This window comes from Macrobrachium rosenbergii, chromosome 13 (assembly GCF_040412425.1).
Source record: "Macrobrachium rosenbergii isolate ZJJX-2024 chromosome 13, ASM4041242v1, whole genome shotgun sequence".
In the NCBI taxonomy this organism is placed as follows: Eukaryota; Metazoa; Arthropoda; class Malacostraca; order Decapoda; family Palaemonidae; genus Macrobrachium; species Macrobrachium rosenbergii.
In genome coordinates this window covers 12,107,408-12,119,907 of record NC_089753.1, presented here as the reverse complement: position 1 = coordinate 12,119,907, position 12,500 = coordinate 12,107,408, and the positions used below count along the sequence as shown (strand labels likewise).

Sequence of the window (12,500 nt, the reverse complement as noted above, 5' to 3'; positions counted from 1 at the left end):
AGTAGAACGTTAAGAAAAATAGATACAATGTCGTAAAACCTTTAGATCGATCATTCAATGCAGGTTAAAGGTGAAAAAGAGAAAGCTTCCTCCTTCATATTTTTACTACTTACTAATAATGAATTCACAGCACAACTAAACCGTCATGAGGCAAAGACGAGGAAGAGTCTGGTACTTGATATCGTTTACAATCGAATTCCCTTGCCGACAGCAAACACGCACATCTTTCTTTTAGAGGAATTCAGATAATATCGACAGCATTTCTAATGATACTAATCGCAAGCTCTGATTTTATCAGTACGGTAAATTCTTTACTCCCGTTATCATGGTTACGGATTCTTGAATAGAAACTCTTATATGCATCGAATACAAAAGAGAAAACAATACACTTACAGAAATAAGCTTTAACAGCACTTGGGATTAGAAAGCAATATGGAAATAACAATAAATAAAATTAATATCGGATAAAATTGATAATATGTGGAGCAAGGTCACAGAAGTCAAAAGCGGTGACTATCATCTTAGGCGTCCGTAGATCTGTAATGGAGTTTGTAAAACCCACTAATCGAACTGTAGTGTTCCATATGGATGCTATATGATGCTCCGATTCACGGCACTGAATATATATATATATATATATATATATATATATATATATATATATATATATATATATATATATATATATGTATATTATAATATATATATACAGTATGTATATACAGTATATACTGTACACGATAGATAGTGGTACAAGTTTATCAACTCTGAGAAAATGCCCCAAAACAGTACAGTATCGGACGATCAAAAGAACAGCATCTGAAGGTTCAGGACTGAAAGAAAATCTAAAGAAAGAGCGAAGTAGTTCTCGATGAAATGGGAGGGTTTTTGATTCACTAAAATGATGACTGACTAACTGTAAGTTATCTGGCGTAACACTTATAAAGTCACTAACGACGAATAAGATAAAAAAAAAAAATGAATAAATCTCATATAACGCCGAAATATAATTTTCGGTAATTAAATCAGCTTTAAAACGAAATACTTCTGTACTTGCATAATATTTGAAAATCCAAATAAGCACATCTTTAGCAGGTTTAAAAAGAATTACTTTTTTATGATTAAGCACTGACGGAGAAAGGAGAGTATTTTCATCAATATTCATGAAAGTATGAAAAAGTCTGAAGGTATATCACATCATACGGTAAGATTGCCGTAAGCGTTACGGACAATCCAAAGACTACCCGGCCCAGTTGAAGTTACGGACATATACTCAGAACTTAGAGAAAATAACAATAAAAAAAAAAAAAACTAACTTGCAACAAACCTCAGAGAAAAGCTAACAAAGGAAGACGTACCAGGAACTGGACTGGGTGTAAAGGAGGTTGCTGGATGAGGTGTACTATGAAGGAAGTCACAGACGAAAAGGAAGTTAATTGTCGGAGCTGAGAGTAAAGAAAAGATCAAGGGTACTTGCTGTTTGGTCATGACGTTCTGGAATTTGCCAAAGGTGTTTGATGATCTGTTCCAGATAGCAGAGAATTAAAAGCGCCGAGGGTTTACCTTTGTGAGCGTCTCACCATAATAAAAAAAAAGTGTTTTGCGTATGAGTTATGTACAATTCAACGGACTTGATACACATGCAAAAAGTGATAGGTTCTCGCTCCTTTCACACCGGTGTTTTCATCGAATACCTAGCAGCAGTCAGTAACTCTCAAAATGAAAGTGAATTTAAAGGAAAATAAAAGAGAAACCACAACCTCACAACATCAATATAACACCTAGCGAACTATAAAAGAATAAAATTAGTAAATAAATCATCCGCTGGAGCAGCGAAGCGTATCCACAAAGTATTGATCGCTTCCCACTTTCATTGTTCACTTGCTGAATGACCTTTTCCAGTGTGACATAATATTTACGGAAAGTGTAAAAGTAGTTCAGTTTAACTTGTGTAGAATTATTGAACGACTTTCTTAGCAATGCTATATACAATTACTCGTTACTGATACTTCAGGCATTAACTAAATGCAGTATGTCTTAATGCAACTAGAATATGTACGAATATTGTTCAACATAATAATAGTAATAAAATGAGACTACAACTACTACCACTAATATTAGTGATGATGATGCTGGCACCAAAAGAAATCAGTCAACATTAATAAAAAGAAAATTAGGAAAAATACAAATGGCACCTTTAAAACCAATGAAAATAAAACACAATCCTCATTGGACCCCCCACCCACCTAACAAAAAAAAATATATATAAAAAATACTCCTGTTCCACAAATCATATATCTTGCAACCCACAGCATTCCCCTACAACATTACGAAGTGATGTGCACAGGCACTCGACCTTCACATTCTAACGTTATCGGCATCAAGCGCATTATCTTGACATTAGCAGAAAAAGATTCTCACGGCCTCTGGCCATATTTTGGTATATCACGTTCCCCAAAGTTTTCCTAGACGTCAAAAGGACACTGGCGGCTTCCGGATTCTTCGGTCATGCAATTCAAATAGCGCACAAAATCTCTCTCTCTCTCTCTCTCTCTCTCTCTCTCTCATGCAACACTGCACAAAACATTTAATACCGATACTATTAATTAATGCCTCAACATTGTATTATGCTTACTACTGCTACAAGTCAAATTAAGTCTGTTGTCAGACTAACAAGTGTTTATACTCGATCTCAATTACATACCAGTACTGTCTTTTAATTACACTGTTTTTAGCCAAAAAAGGGTCTTATTAATTCTGTGGGCGTGCCTGCTAATCATGTAAATATTCCAGCAAAATTAACTGACGAATCACATATGCATTACTTTTTTCCTTGTCTTGTTCTTCATTGAAAATGTACGTACACATTCTAATCTTAAATATCATCGGTTAATTCTTTATTCCATAACATTTTTATATAAATTTCTCCTCGGCAACAGCTTCCCTTATTACAGTTTACTTAAAAAAATGTTTGTAAATTCATCAGAGTTAAGTGACGGACATTTGCAAGAAACAAAGTATACGAAGGTTTAAGGATACGTCTGGATTCCTAATTAATTTTGAACTCTACCGCTGGCAGCAAATACATTACTGGAAATGAAAATTAGAAATGATAAGACATAATTAGTCAAATCAATCGTAAAGGTCACAATACAAATAACTGCACTGGCAGCCTTACATTACTCTGCAATCCTGACAAATGATAGAGCCGACCTTTATACAAAGCTGACGACCGTAATGTGACAATGCAGTAAACACTGCTTCTTCCCTTTCATATTACAATGGGAAGCCATTCACCCAAAAGGTCATGCACACTTGAAATGTCAAACACCGTGTAAGTAACAGTACCCTAGTGGTCATTGCGACGCGTCGGTTAGTATTATTCATGCATATTCGGGAACTGAACACTGCGGCTAACTGGACTCATTCATCATTTCTTCATTTACTGGTTACGTACAATAGACTACATCCAAATCTGATCTTTAGAATGAACGCCACTGATGTCATTCCTTTTTACCTTGTGCAAAGGACGGCATTTCTTTCGCAAAGAACCTCAAACGTTGACTTAGAGGTGGCTAATGGATTTTTAAGAGAATATAAAAAAAGCTGTAATAAGTACCCCAGCGCCCACAATATATACCCAGGCTAGACGGGAACAACATTGGAAAAAGCATTTACGGAGTTGAAATTAACGAAGCGATTAACTTTCTTTTTGGAAAAGGGGACAGTAAAGAAATGGTAATAAGATAACACGAAAGAATTCCAAACAATGGTATGTTGAGAAAGAAAAGCCACATTAGAGCAATTAGAGGACTGTTGATTTCCACAGCACTAATAATGTGAAATAAATAAAACATCACAGATTTACGTTATGATCAGGACTTTTATGCATTTTACATTACTTCGCTGCACAGCCTAATACATTCAGGCAGCTCCGGTCATTTTGAACCAACAGACCGGGCGTCACAAATTCCAGTCTAACTGATATAACTAAATATGTAGATCTGTCATTTGGATGAGCTGTAGAAAGAGTGAGTGTATATATAACAAAATGTGAGACAAAGATTGATCAATGTTTTTTTTTAAATAAGGTTCCCTCTAAGAAAACAATGAATCTTTTTTAAAAAAAAAGACAAATTAAAGGCATGATAACCTCCCAAAGTTAACAAAAAAAAAAAATCTCCAACTGATACTTAAAATACATCCGGGATCCTTAAAAGAGGAAGTTGAGAAAACTGGTCCTTCCGTTCCTAGCACTTACGGACTATTACGTGAGCAGCGCCTCTAAATAGAAAACACTGACGAGAAAGGAGAGACCGAGAGACCACCAGGTGTCGTGGAAACTGCTTCTGATAGTTTCCTTTTACACGGAAGACGTGGAGGAGAATTGGCTCCGATGGGGAAAAATAGGGCAGTATATTAAGACAAAACGAAAGTAAGAAGAGACAACCCCAGACTCGCGCGCACACAAAAACACACACACACACACACACACACACACACACACACACACACACACACACACACACATATATATATATATACATATATATATACACACATAATATTGAAAGATAGGAAGACGTTGAGCGAGGGTTAAGTTGAAGCCTTATATAATAACACTAAGCGGTGGTGAAGCTTGCATCAAACCCTAGTAGTCTGAAGTAAGCGGCAACTGGTCATAGTAAGTAACACAGGAAAAAGTATTCGCTTCACAAATTAAGTTTGGAAACCGAACACTCGGGTGTTGTTCATGGCCACATAAGGAAGAAAATGGTTTACTTACAGGAATTTGGAAAGTCTAGGCAAGAAAGATATTAATAACCGCTTGAGTGAGAAAAAAGGCCGAGTAAGAAGAAAAAAAATTGTCGCATCTTCTGAACAATATATTTCTGAGAACAATGGGGAGAAAGCTGGCTCTGTAGCCATCAGGTAATTGTAATCACACTGATGGGGAAAAAGTATGAGACAGAGAGAATTGCTTTATCATCAAATATCTATCAGATTTTTAAATTCTTAGTACGAGATAAAAATAATTAAATATGAGCAAATAGTAAAACTAAAATAACGTACAATAATTAGTGACAGAGAAGAAAACCTTATAGATCACTAAGTAAATTCATCTGATATTACGTCCTCTGGTAGCATGAAGAAAATTCACATATATATATATATATATATATATATATATATATATATATATATATATATATATATATATAATTATATAAATGTATGTATGTATGTATACTGTATATACAGTACAGTATAAATATATATACATATATACTCATATATGTATATATATTTATACATATATATGTACAAATATATATGACAGACAGTATATAAATACATACATATATATATATATATATATATATATATATATATATATATATATATACACTTGTTTTGCATAAATTATATATATATATATATATATATATATATATATATATATATATATATATATATATATATATATATTGTCAGTTGTTGCCATTTAATTAGGTATTAATTTATGAGTCTGGATGAATTTTTGAATGTAAATTACTTAAGTGTTATTTTTTGTTTTGTTAGCTTGTTTGCTCCTCTCCGGTGGTTCGCTCTTTTATAATTTTACTAATGCCATTTGTCTTTTTCATATATGGTGCTGAGTGGGTGTGAGGCCTTCCCCAGTACATTCCATTCCCCCACTCCCCACAGCCCTGGGTGGACGAGGGTCTTATATTTATCCTACAAGGGTAGGAGTTAGTTACGTTCTGGACCTCTGCCTGGGCATTTGGTTGGCTTTTTTTGGACTGCTGCATTTGACTTGCTTCTTGTTTTGAGGATCTGTACACCCGCCATATAGTGGATCCATTACCCTCTGCAGCTTATAAGAGTTCATCTTCGGATAATTCTTCCATACCCTTGGTCCAGTTATTAAAGCCAAGGGGACCTCACTGTCCTACGGTAGGGTATTTATAACCCTTGTTTAAAATATAGACGACTTCTTGTTGAGATCACGGCACTTTAATCCTGTTTTGGGTCCCTAATACATATTGACTGCCTTGATTTATCCTCCAGACGTGGAGAGTGACTGTCTTTCAAGAGGAGCCACAGAAAACTATAAATAAAAGTTGTTAGGGATATTAGATTGTATTCGTTAGGATATTCTCTCTTTTGCTTTTCTCTTCCTGTCTGGGCCCCCTCCTTTTGTGTTTGAATGAGTTATTTTTCTATCATTAATTGGGTAAGTGGTTGTTGATAAGTATAATTGATATTCATATTATTTTTGTATCTGAAGAGGTTCAGGTATTATTTCTGACTTATATTAATGTATTAAAATTAGGATTTTTCTTGGTATTTTCTTTGCCTTGAATTGATTTTTGCACACGGCTAAGAGGTTGAGATACTATTCCACCAATTGTGGATTTAGTATTGTGTTGGTGAATACTTGCTGATTTATTATATTTGGATATAGTGTGGTGGGTTAATCAAGCCATCACAAGTGGCGACCGTTTTGACAGGATTTTTCCGTTCCTGTGTATTCACTGGTGTGTGCAAAATTGATTCTTGGGTTTTAGTTTTTTTAGGCAGCATATTTTCACCTCCTCGCGTTTTGTGTATTGCTTTTTGTGGATAGGTGTTCATTATGTCGGTTGTTGATGTATTAGAACTCCTTAGTGGAGGGGTGGCAAGAGAGGCTTTGCAGAGTTGAATAGGGATGACTTGATAATTGTAGCGCAGCATTTGAATTGGAATATGAGGTGTCAATAAGAAAGGGTGTATTGTTATTGCAAATTTATGAATATATAAAAACTGTAAAGGCTGGTGGGGAAACAAGTGAAATCTGAAAAAGGTGGCGTGGTATCTGTAGAAATTTTGGATAGGCAAATTGCTTTGAGGAAGGTGGATTTGGAAATAGAAAAGTTTAAGGCAGAGGAAAGGAAAGGGAGAGCAGCATGAGATTGCCATGAGAGGTGCAGGTCCTTCTTCCCCTCCCACTTCTCCAAATAGGTCTGTAACGCCTACTATTAATTTAGCGCAGGCTCTCAAATTTGTACCTCAATTTGAGGAAAATAATGTGGCTGAATTTTTTTGTATCTTTCGAAAGAATAGCAGCAAGGTTGGAGTGGCCCCAAGAATATTGGACCACTCTTATTCAAAGTAAATTGTGGGAAGGGCCCAAAAGGTCTATGTAACTTTAGAGGAGGATCTTTCATCAGATTATGAGAGCGTGAAGGCCATTGTCTTAAAGGCCTATGAACTGGTCCCCTGAAGCCTATAGGCAACGCTTCAGAACTTACAAAAATGTAGGAGCAAACGTTTGTAGAATTTGCAAGGTCTAAAGAACAATATGCTAGTGATTGGCTTAAGTCCAAAGAGGTGGTTGATTTTGATAAATTAAAGGAATTGATGTTGGTGGAAGAGTTTAAGAGGTGTGTACCGGATAAATTGAAGGTCCATCTTGAAGAGTTAAAACTCGATACCATTCAGGAAGTAGCCATCGCTAGTGATGAGTATTATCTATCTCATAAACATGAGTTAGAAGGTGTAACAATAAATGTCAAGTCTAGTTAGTTAGAACAGGCAGGAATAATAATTGTAATAATAACAACATTGGTAAGAGGTTTAATAGAGGCAATTATGAAGTAACCATCAGGGTAACCATCAGGTAATAACTATCAGAGTAATACTAATAATAATAATTTTTCTCCTAACAGAGGTTATAGGAAACCTTATGGATATAATCCAGAAAAGTTGAAGGCACTAACGTGTTTCTTTTGCAATAAGAAGGGGCACGTAAAAGTATGTGTCATGCATTTAGAAAATCACAAAGGGTTGATGGTAGGCCAGTAATGAGTGTGGAAAAAGAGAGAGAACCCGTCCCCGCAAGGACCAGTGACCAATGACTACGTGGCTGCTTTGATAAGTATTTGTCTGTCGGTAGTGTCTCGTTCGTAAATTCGTCCGAGAGAAGGCAAGTACGGATTTTGCGTGATACTGGAGCAGCTCAGTCTTTGGTTCTTCGGGGAGGCATTGCCGGGTAATTTGGTTTCTAAAAATAATGAATTTGTGTTGCTGTCTGGTTTCCCTGATACGGTAAAGTCTTACCCTATTGAAAATTTTAACTTGATCTGTCCTTCCTTTTCAGGAAATTTAAAATTGGCCATCGTTGATAAGTTTCCTGTTAAGGATGTTGATATTGTCATAGGAAATGACGTTGCGCTTAAGAATAATACCTGTCCGATATTGGTAAATCCCGATCATGAAGTAGCGGTAGTTACTCGATCTAGTGCTAGAATTGTTGACGCTGCAGAGTCAACAATTGATGTTGATTTAAGTAGTTTAGATCGTAGCGGTAGCGTAGTTGTAGGAGATATTGATATTATGAAGAATAAACCTAACTGGACTGTTGAAGAGCTTATTAAGGCTCAGAAAAAGGATTTTCAGGATATCTCTATAGAGTCGGGTGAGGTGCCTGATCTGACTACTCTAAGTTTAAGATTATTAAGAATATTTTGTATAGGTTGAGTAGACCTATGGAGGCTAATAATGCTGATCACGAAATTTTGAAACAAATAATGGTTCCTTATGTTTACAGGAATGAGTTAATTGCATTGGCGCACGAGAGTGGTTTGGCTGGTCATTTTGGTATTCATAAAACTTCGGTCAAGTTACTTATGAATTATTATTGGCCCAAGTTGAAGGCAGATGTGAAGAAGTTTGTCAATAGTTGCGACGTCTGTCAAAGGTCGGTAAGCCCAATCAGCCTATTCCAAAAGCGCCTTTATGTCCTATTCCAGTGGTTTCTGAACCTTTCAAGGAGGTGATTATTGATGTTGTGGGACCTTTACCAAGAACTCGTAGTGGAAATGAATATATTTTTACTATCATGGATAAGATGTCTCGGTATCCTGAGGCGATTCCGCTGCGTACTATAAAAAGTGCTAAAATTGTAGATGTACTAATAGAATTTTTCACCAGGTTTGGAATGCCTAAAATAATTCAATCGGACTGTGGTTCTAATTTTGTTAGTAGGTATTTCAAAGACAAAATGGCAGAGTTGAATATAAAACATGTAACCTCTTCTCCATATCATCCGGAAAGTCAGGGAGCTCTGGAGAGGTTCCATCAAACCTCAAGTCTATGATAAAGAAATATTGTTTGGTTAATGGTTCCGAATGGGATAAGGAACTACCTTATTTATTATTTGCATTTCGGTCAGTGCCGAGTCAATCTTTAGGATTTTCACCTTTCAGCCTTATTTTTTGGTCATTGTGTGCGTGGTCCATTGGATGTGGTTCGTGAATCTTGGGAGGGGGACGCCCCTGATATAAATTTATTAGATTATGTTAGTAATTTGGGTGATAAATTAACGAAGGCTTGGAAGTTTGCTGGTGAAAATTTATTGTGTAGCCAAAAGAAAATGAAATACTTTTTGACAGAAAGACTAAGGAGCGTAATTTTGTAGTGGGTGATAATGTTTTGTATTGCTTCCCATTCCAGGAAACCCTTTAAAAGCTTCATTTTCAGGACCGTGGAAAATTTTAAAGAAATTAAGTGAGGTAAATTATTTAGTAGAGACCCTGAGAGAAGGAAACCTTTTTCAGCTTTGCCATATAAATATGTTGAAGGCATATAATGAACGGGAAAAGGTTATTCCGTGGCCTCTATCGGGGATGTTGTTGTGTCTGATAATAACTTTTTTTCTTTTTCAGATAGTGAAAATATTGATGAAAATTGTTTTGATGGAAGTGAATGGCTATCGGATAATAAGGGTTCTTTGAAAAATTTTGCTAATATGGTTTCTCATTTAAGTAATGGAGAACAAAGGTCTTTAAAGAAATTGGTATTTAATTATAAGGAATTATTTTCGGATGTACCGGGAAGGACTTCGGTCCTTGAACATGACGTGGACGTAGGTAACGCCACGCCCGTGAAACAATCTCCTTACAGGTTGAATCCTTTCAAGAATGAGGTTGTAGCGAAGGAAGTTGATTATATGTTAAAACATGACCTGATTGAACCCAGCCAAAGTCCGTGGTCATCACCTGTTGTATTGGTAAAGAAATCTGATGGAGATTTCAGGTTATGCTTTGATTATCGTAAGTTGAATGAGTTGTCTAAGTCTGACTGTTATCCATTACCTCGAATTGAGGATTGTATTGATCGTATGGGTAAGGCTAAATACATAAAGTAAATTCGACTTGCTGAAAGGTTATTGGCAGGTTCCTCTTTCGAGGCGGGCAAGGGCCTTGTCTGCTTTCGTAACACCACAAGGACTGTTTCAATGTAAAGTTATGCCGTTTGGTATGAAGAACGCGGCTGCTACCTTTCAGAGGTTAATGAATACGTTGGTCTATGGTTTGGAAGGGTGTGTTGTCTATATTGATGATATTGTTATTTATAGTGATGACTGGGAAACGCATTTAAAACGTATTAGGGCACTGTTCGAGGTTTTGAAAAAGGCTGGTTTAGTAATTAATTTAAAGAAAAGTGAGTTCGCAAAGGCGAAGGTGGTATATTTGGGTCATGAAGTCGGTGGTGGTAAAAGTTGCTCCCAAAGCAAGCAAACATTGAATGTATTGAGAAAATGGTAATTCCTAAGTGTAGGAGGGATGTCAGAAAATTCCTTGGTTTAGTAGGTTATTATAGAAGGTTTGTTAGGAATTTTTCTGACATTGCCGATCCTTTGACTAATCTCCTAAGAAAGGGTGTAACTTTCGTCTGGACTGAGGAAACGCAAAGGGCATTCGATAATTTGAAGAGAGTTTTACTTAATTTCCTGTCCTGAGGGCTCCTGATTTCGACCTTCCGTTTTCTCTTGCTACGGACGCAAGTGACGTTGGTGTAGGAGCGGTGTTGTTACAGAATGACGAACAAGGAGTCTCTCATCCTGTCGCATTCTTTTCAAAAAAGTTGTCCTCCGCCCAACGTAGGTATTCTACTGTGGAGAAAGAGACCCTTGCTGTAATATGGGCCATTAATCATTTTCAGGTTTATCTCTCCTCCACAGATACACCTATTAAGATCCTGACGGATCACAATCCCCTGACCTTCATCAGTAGATACAAGAATAAAAATCAAAGATTGATGCGATGGAGTCTCATGTTGCAAGAATGGAATTTGGAATTTCACACGTTCCAGGAAAAGATAATGTTGTTGCCGATTTTTCTCTCGCAGCGTTGAATAGTGGTTTGTGGCAGAGGGCTATGCAGCTATTAAAGGTATAGTATCTGTATCGTTCTAATTACGGTATGTGTGCTGTTGAAGTGAGCACGTAGAGATAAAATATATATGTAAGACTTGTTTATTAATGATCATAATTTTCTTTACAGGCCATGTGTCGATGTTTTATATGTATTGTATGGATTACTTGTTATAAAAAGTTGAGGGTGGCAAATGGTACCAGTTATTGGTTGACTAAAAAGGTTTCCAAGTTTTAAGGTGTCGGGTACGATTAGGTTTATACTACTAAGTTAAGGAAAAGATAGGCTCTAACCCGGTTATTCTATAATTTCAGGCTAATAATTACGCTTCATTGATTTTGGTGTGTTTATTTGTGCAGGGGAGTCTTCTTGGTCTTCTCTGTATCATTCAATGAGGTGTATGTATTGGACACTATGGTGACGAGTGTAGTGGTCACTGAGATAAAGACAGTGGTTTTGGCCAAACATTCGTTAGCAGTGAATGAAATGTATCACTGAAATTGGACAGTGTTTTTTTTTTTTTTTTTGTGGAAAAGGTTATGGCCTATGAACGATATATATCGGAACCCGGTTGTTAGAGCAATGTCTAGCTCCTAAATTTTGTGTGAGAACAAGGTGAAGTTCTTAGGTTTTGTGTAATGGAGCTTCTGGCTTTGGGAAATTTCTCTGTATATGTACTAGTATTAAGATTATGATTTTCTAGGTACTTATAAAGTTGCTATTCTTGTGAGCTGCTATCCTTGATTCTTGCCACCCCCTAGCCCGTGTTCTAAGTGTTATAAGTATTATTGGTGGAGAAAAATGTTCTCTTGTTAATTTGTATATCTTGTCTTACAGTTGATTGACAATTATTGATTCATTGTGATTTATACATAATTTTTTTCTTGTTTTGAATTTTAGATTATGTATTAACGTTAAAAAAAAAAAAAAATTTTTTTAGTAAATTTTTTTTTTTTTCTTTGGGAGAGGAGGTGTCAGTTGTTGCCATTTAATTAGGTATTAATTTATGAGTCTGGATGAATTTTTGAATGTAAATTACTTAAGTGTTATTTTTGTTTTGTTAGCTTGTTTGCTCCTCTCCGGTGGTTCGCTCCTTTTATAATTTTACTAATGCCAGTTGTCTTTTTCATATATGGTGCTGAGTGGGTGTGAGGCCTTCCCCAGTACATTCCATTCCCCCCACTCCCCCACAGCCCTGGGTGGACGAGGGGTCTTATATTTATCCTACAAGGGTAGGAGTTAGTTACGTTCTGGACCTCTGCCTGGGCATTTGGTTGGCTTTTGGACTGCTGCTTGACT

The 12,500-nt window shown here is 36.2% G+C and overlaps 1 protein-coding gene across 2 annotated transcripts in view; it reads right to left on the bottom strand.

Moving 5' to 3' along the window:
• LOC136844907 (tyrosine-protein phosphatase 10D-like) overlaps positions 1–12,500 on the bottom strand; it is a 273,677-nt gene that overhangs the window by 108,922 nt on the left and 152,255 nt on the right. The window lies entirely within an intron of this gene.